We start from the raw sequence: 6,169 nt of genomic DNA on the forward strand, positions 1-6,169 counted from the left end.
CACAATACTGAAATTGAAAAGAGAGCTTAAGGCAGACACAGGAGAAGTTTGATAATTGACATTCAAGACAAACAACACTTGACTCTACTACATACCGAGAGTTCGGCCAAATAATATCGCGAGCACCACAAAAGATTCTACTAAATGTCTATCCAACTTCATTACAAGATGGCGCTTTGATAATTATGATGATTATGACACCTAATAAAAAAATAGAAACGTTTTAAATAGTTTTAAAAAATTAAACACATTGATCAACGTCCTGTAAATAATTGACGTCGCCAATAAAATAAAATCAATGAACGTCTCAATGTCAATATGCGGATGTTTGTGCCAAAAAAGGGCAAATTAGCACAGTCATATTTAATTAAACTTGCCTTTGTAAATCACCTTAAACTTGGCATTTCCCCTTCATTTGTTCCCTTGAAAAAAATGGACAGAAATATATCGCGAGCTAAATGAGATGTACCTAATTATGTGCATTTTTTTTGGAAGAGTGATAAAAATCTATACTTATTTAGGATACAGGAATAAAACAAAATTGCATAAAAACTCGAAGAAACAATTGACAAACAAAATAGACGAAGTCTCCTCATTCATTCTGGACAATAACAATAACTTGGCATATTGATATAATTGTTTTAAAGCTACTATAGTAAAAAGACAAGAGAATCATTACACCATCAACCGATCTTCCTATTAAATCATAATCTCTCCAAATTACTCTAAGTACACTTAATAGATGTCCATATTACAAAAGTTGTATCTGCAACCTTGCAAATATCATGTGGTATCGTGAGGTTTTTTTTCAATACAATTTTATTTGAACAATAGGTTGCTAAACTATTTCATTCAATATCTATGGGAAATGTTATTATTCTTTAGGCTATTGTCTTTTCCAATCATATAATGACTTGGTAACGATAGACTGCAAGAATAGTGGACCGCTTATTGTTTTTATCTATGTCATTGGAATTATAGGTTGAAAGACTGGCTGTATAGTGTTCGATTCAAAGTTCCATAGACTAAAGGTATGCTTTTTAATATCATGGTTGAGGTTAGTGGTTGGTATTAATGGTAATCTCAATTTCGTGGAGTTTTTGAGGTTAATGATGCATCCTAAAGTTATGGTCAAGGTGATTGGTAGGAAAAGACTCTATTGTGGAAGTGATGTAGGTGGCAAAATAATGTTTCTTTTTCTTACATATTACATAGGGCAAAATCAGAACTTGAGAGAACTTTATCACCTTTAAAAAAAATCAGAAGGTAGACATCTCCATAGTTTAATATCCCCAGTTGGAATTAATATCCTAACAAATTGCAAAATAACTTCAATCAAGATACCAGGCTCAGCAGGAAGTGAGCGGTATACTTGTATCGATAGCGATAGAAATAATTGGTCTGTCTGTCCCAGTTTCGCGTGCCCTACGAAAAGGTGAAGGCGACGCAAAGGTTACGAGATATAAACAAATAACCTTTGTGCCGCGTATTGGGTTACAAAGAGGTGTGTCCCTTTAGAGATCCTTGGAAATATTGTGGCGCTTACCGGAGATGATGACGAATCCCTACTTATATTATAAATGCGAAAGTAACTCTGTCTGTCTGTCTGTTACGCTTTCACGTCTAAACCACTGAACTGATTTTAATAAAATTTGGCACAGAGATACAGTTGACCTTGAGAAAGAACATAGGATAGTTTTTATCCCGGACTTTGGAAGAATTCTCTTGGAAACGCGATATAACCGAACTCTACGCGGGCGAAGCCGCGGGCGGAAGCTAAGTAGTTGTGAATAAAATCAAAGTAATCTGTAGGTTTTTATTTGTACAGAACTCATATTTGCAAGGCAGTCAAGGCACGGGTTGATAACCACTAACTTCAGCACTCCAGATTGCTGTGTGAAGTTGTTTAGAACACACAAAGCAATTTCAGTCTGACCCCGGATTCGGACCAGAGAGTACCTACACAAAAGTGGTGTAGTCCAAAGAGGCAGCTATGTTATATCAAATTAGTAACGATAGCACATGAAAGATGTGTTTGCGATGGTTTTAAGGGACTCTTACTACGGTTATTAAAATTCACACAAACTGTAAATTACAAATACTATTCGTTCGAAGACAGAAATTGTCTCAGCATCGATAGGTCATAAAGCCCTTGTAAGTAAGTATCACTGTTCTATTCTCCGTCATTCTCTTTATTACAGATATTGGTAGATTATTATGTCTTTATCATGTCCACATTAGCCCTGGAGTGGTCGTGAAATGTCAAAGCGCATTAACTGTAACAACTATGAGTATTGTCGTGTTTTGTTGTACCTAATTTGGCTGTTTTATTGTCTTACAGTACTGTTGACATCGTAAGTATTCAATTTTATTTGAAAAAGGAATGGTTGTGAAAAGGAATGTAATTATGCCAGTAAGTCTTCTATAGAACCCAAGCTCATACAATTTTGAAACTTTTTGCAGGTATTTACTGCAGAAGATGAGAGAACGATACGGTGCTTGTACTTGTAAGATATTCGTCAATACCGCCAACACCAGTTACACAATACTAAATAGAAATACGTACATTATCTACATAGGTACGGAATACTTTTCCTGTTGATTGTACCTGCCGCTCCCTTACGCATTAAATTTTACTTTGTAAAAATAATTTTAAGTTGAAACGAATTCGTGTATTTGCACGACAATTTATCGATAAAGTCTAACATCGTTTTAACTTATTATAAGCAAGCTTATTAATAGCCACATATAAAAACAAAAAAGAATGATTCATTAAACGAGAATCAAACACTTTCCTAAAATAGATCTTATTTACTGAAGAAAATATTGCTTGATTAAGCAACAAAGGTGCATCGTAAACTCTACAGCTACTATACTTCGGCCGTTCAGAGAATGCGTTCCTGACACCTATCAGTTAGTCACGACTAGTGATGGGCACAACATAACACTGAGTTCGTTACCGTTCCTTCAAAATGAACCGCCGCATTATTTTAAGATTATTTTCGTTTTAAATTGGCGGAATCATTTGTTTTATATTTTAGTTATTTAAGTGGAAACCAAAAAAAGGTAATATTCATATAATAAAATTGTTTTATTTATTCTTTGTTACAAGTACATTGAATTGAATGTGCGAACAGAATATTAATCAGACTCCGATTTGCTTGAGGAGGTGGTGTCTTCATCATCATCTTCGCCTACATGTATAATTATATTATTATCAATAACAGAATCAATCCTGATATCTCGGTCTAACAAAAGCCGGGTAATCAAATAAAAACAGATCGAAAACACTTGAAAAACGTGGTCTATGCGCACGAAACGACAACGGACGACTGTTTTAGCGTCACAAAATGGCGGCCCATAACGCCATTTGGGGTTACCATTTTTAATCTAAGTATAAAAATGCGGTTTGGTCATAGTTTTATTTTTATATTTCATAAACGTTATAATTAAGTCTTATAGTCCATTATTTTCCAATTCTTAAAAAGAAAATCAAAACGTATTATTTTATATTATAACTGTATAAGAACAGATTACGATACTTGCCTGTTATTTTTAGCACAGCACTACAAAATATAAACCGCTGACATAACCTTGTAATAGCGCAGTATAGATTTAGAAAAATATTGTTTACCAAGTTATTTGACACTCAGTTTGGCACAAAATTATAACATTCATTGATTATTGATATAATAATGTTGTTTTAATGCTCCTCAATTGTTAAAACGGTAAACAACCAGCAAAAATATTTTTATCGTAACTGCAACGCCATTGCAAAGTTACGTCGTCAGTTCAATCGCGACGTGTCAGGAACGCATTCTCTGAATGGCCGAACTATATTTATACATGTATATCTGACCTTGACCAATTAATCGGCATTTTCGGCAAGAAGAGCATCTGCCTCCGTGGCGCAATTGGCTAGCGCGTTCGGCTGTTAACCGAAAGGTTGGTGGTTCGAGCCCACCCGGGGGCGTTTCTTTTTGCATTTTTTTTGTCTCGGATAAAAGCCGTTTTGAGTTTTTGACTAATCATGATATCTTTTTTGGTAAATTTTTTGTTTCTTTTTAGGTAAAATATGCTGAGATTCATGATCGAAAAATTGGATATTCATTTGATACTGAATGTTATCGTAATCATTCGCTAGTCGTTAACGATCCTAGAAAGAACGATCTTAGTAGGTACTAAGTTTTTTATTTATAAATTCATAATGTATTTGTAAATTACTGATGGAACACACACAGTCACACACTTATTTATAGAGCTGAAAAAGAAGTTTTTATCTTTATAACCTTTTTTATCGTATGGTTTTATTTGACATGTTTTTTGGAGAATTATTCAATTTCCGATGTTGTTTTTCGAAAAGATCATAATAAAAAATGAGTATTTTAAATGAGTCAGTAAAATATTTTTGAGTTAGTGATGTCGTTATTTACAGTTAAAGTTTCTATTTGCGAGATATTTTAATAATGTATTTTCCTGAGTAATATGAAAACGAATTACGGTATTGTTGTCACTTGTTTTTACTAACTACAATGCGCATGACGCAACAACAAGATAACTTTATTAAACAAAAGAGTTGTTACACTCACCCACAACATGCATTTTACAATTTTGACGTCTCTCACAAGCCTTCGATAGCTCAGTTGGTAGAGCGGTGGACTGTAGATGTAAAGCAATTGGTATCCATAGGTCGCTGGTTCAAATCCGGCTCGAAGGAGTACTTTTTGTTTTCTTTATATACCTATGTATTCTTTTGAATTTTAATATTTTTCTTTTGCGTTACTTAAATACGATTAATTAACAAATTCTGTATTTGATAAAAATCTTTTTCGATTTATATTGACCTTTCCGTTTCATAATTACAGATTATAAAACACCGAATATTTAATTATCTAATGTTTACAGTCATCGCCTAATTTTGTCCTTCATATTTTTATTTATAACATAAAATAAATAAATTTAATAAGTCATGATTTGGTAGCAAGGTCAATATTTTTAAGACTAGAGTTTTTAATTTCCTGCAGATCTAGATTATAAATATATATATTTTTATAAGTAGTGGTTACCCTCGACACAGACCGATATCCGCTTATATTTTGCGTGATTTTATATTGTTGACCTTTATTTTGACGATTGGATGACGTCATTATTGATTTCAGATTATTGCACTGTTTCTTTATTTTTACACAAAATCTGTATTGAAACGCCCAGTTTTACTCATATACCAGTTTTGACGATAAAAATGATTTATATAGTAGGTATGACTGAATTAATCCCAATAACAGTTATTATATTTTATTTGTTTTTTTTTTTCGATGATTAGGTGATTTGACTACATTTCAATTATCACTATTTTAATTAGTTTTAAATCCACTTTACCTATACATCTATTCTTATCAAACTACAAAACATTTCATTCGCTTTGCTGTTATCTGTTTTTGTTTTTAACCACATAAGAGAAAACTCAGCGGACAATATGCGAGATGCGTACCTTTGTACATAATGTGTAAAGACCTCTATAATAAGATTTTCATCTCAAGTTCATCAAAAACCAAAGTCAGATTAAAATAATCACCAGCACAGCTAGGCCATTCGTTAGACAATTTCATCACAGCTTAGCTTAGAACCTAACACCGATCATAGTTTCGGTTAACAAGAACACCTTGAAATCAATCCTATTCCTTTCTAAATATACTTTGCATACACGCGTGAGAAAAATATGCAGTTAACAATCTTACACTGACAATCTATGACGGATGTCCTTTATTGTTTTACTAGATGTGTATCATGGTTTTACCCGTATTTAGCTCTACAGTTCTAAGTTCTAACTAGCAACGGTCAGCAGTATTTTTATGTTTAGCTCCTATGGGGTATGCCACGATGCTTTTGTCTACTAAGTTTTTTCTCGTCTAATTATTAAATATAAGCTTAAATTGTTACTATGTATAAGTTACTATGTATTAAAATAGTAAAAATGAGAGCAACTTGAGGGAAAAAAGCACCAAAGACCCTGCTTTTACGTTTAGTCCTAGATTCCTGGTTATTTTGAATTATAGCTTAGTTTGTTTTGTTGCATGGACACAATATATGTCGTCAATAGCCCCCTAAAAGCCAGCCCCCCTATTTGTCAAATTACATAATAATAGATAGAATATAAATAGGTACCTAC

The 6,169-nt window shown here is 33.1% G+C and overlaps 2 non-coding genes across 2 annotated transcripts; both read left to right on the forward strand.

Annotated features, from left to right (window-relative positions):
• Positions 1 to 3,899: 3,899 nt before the first annotated feature.
• On the forward strand, positions 3,900 to 3,973 carry Trnan-guu. Its single transcript has one exon. It is a non-coding gene; the product is annotated as a tRNA-Asn (tRNA).
• A 655-nt stretch (positions 3,974 to 4,628) lies between these two features.
• On the forward strand, positions 4,629 to 4,717 carry Trnay-gua. Its single transcript is given in 2 exon segments — positions 4,629 to 4,665; positions 4,682 to 4,717. It is a non-coding gene; the product is annotated as a tRNA-Tyr (tRNA).
• The last annotated feature ends 1,452 nt before the right edge of the window (positions 4,718 to 6,169 follow it).

The sequence above is a fragment of the Helicoverpa zea genome, chromosome 13 (genome assembly GCF_022581195.2).
Source record: "Helicoverpa zea isolate HzStark_Cry1AcR chromosome 13, ilHelZeax1.1, whole genome shotgun sequence".
NCBI classification, from domain to species: domain Eukaryota; kingdom Metazoa; phylum Arthropoda; class Insecta; order Lepidoptera; family Noctuidae; genus Helicoverpa; species Helicoverpa zea.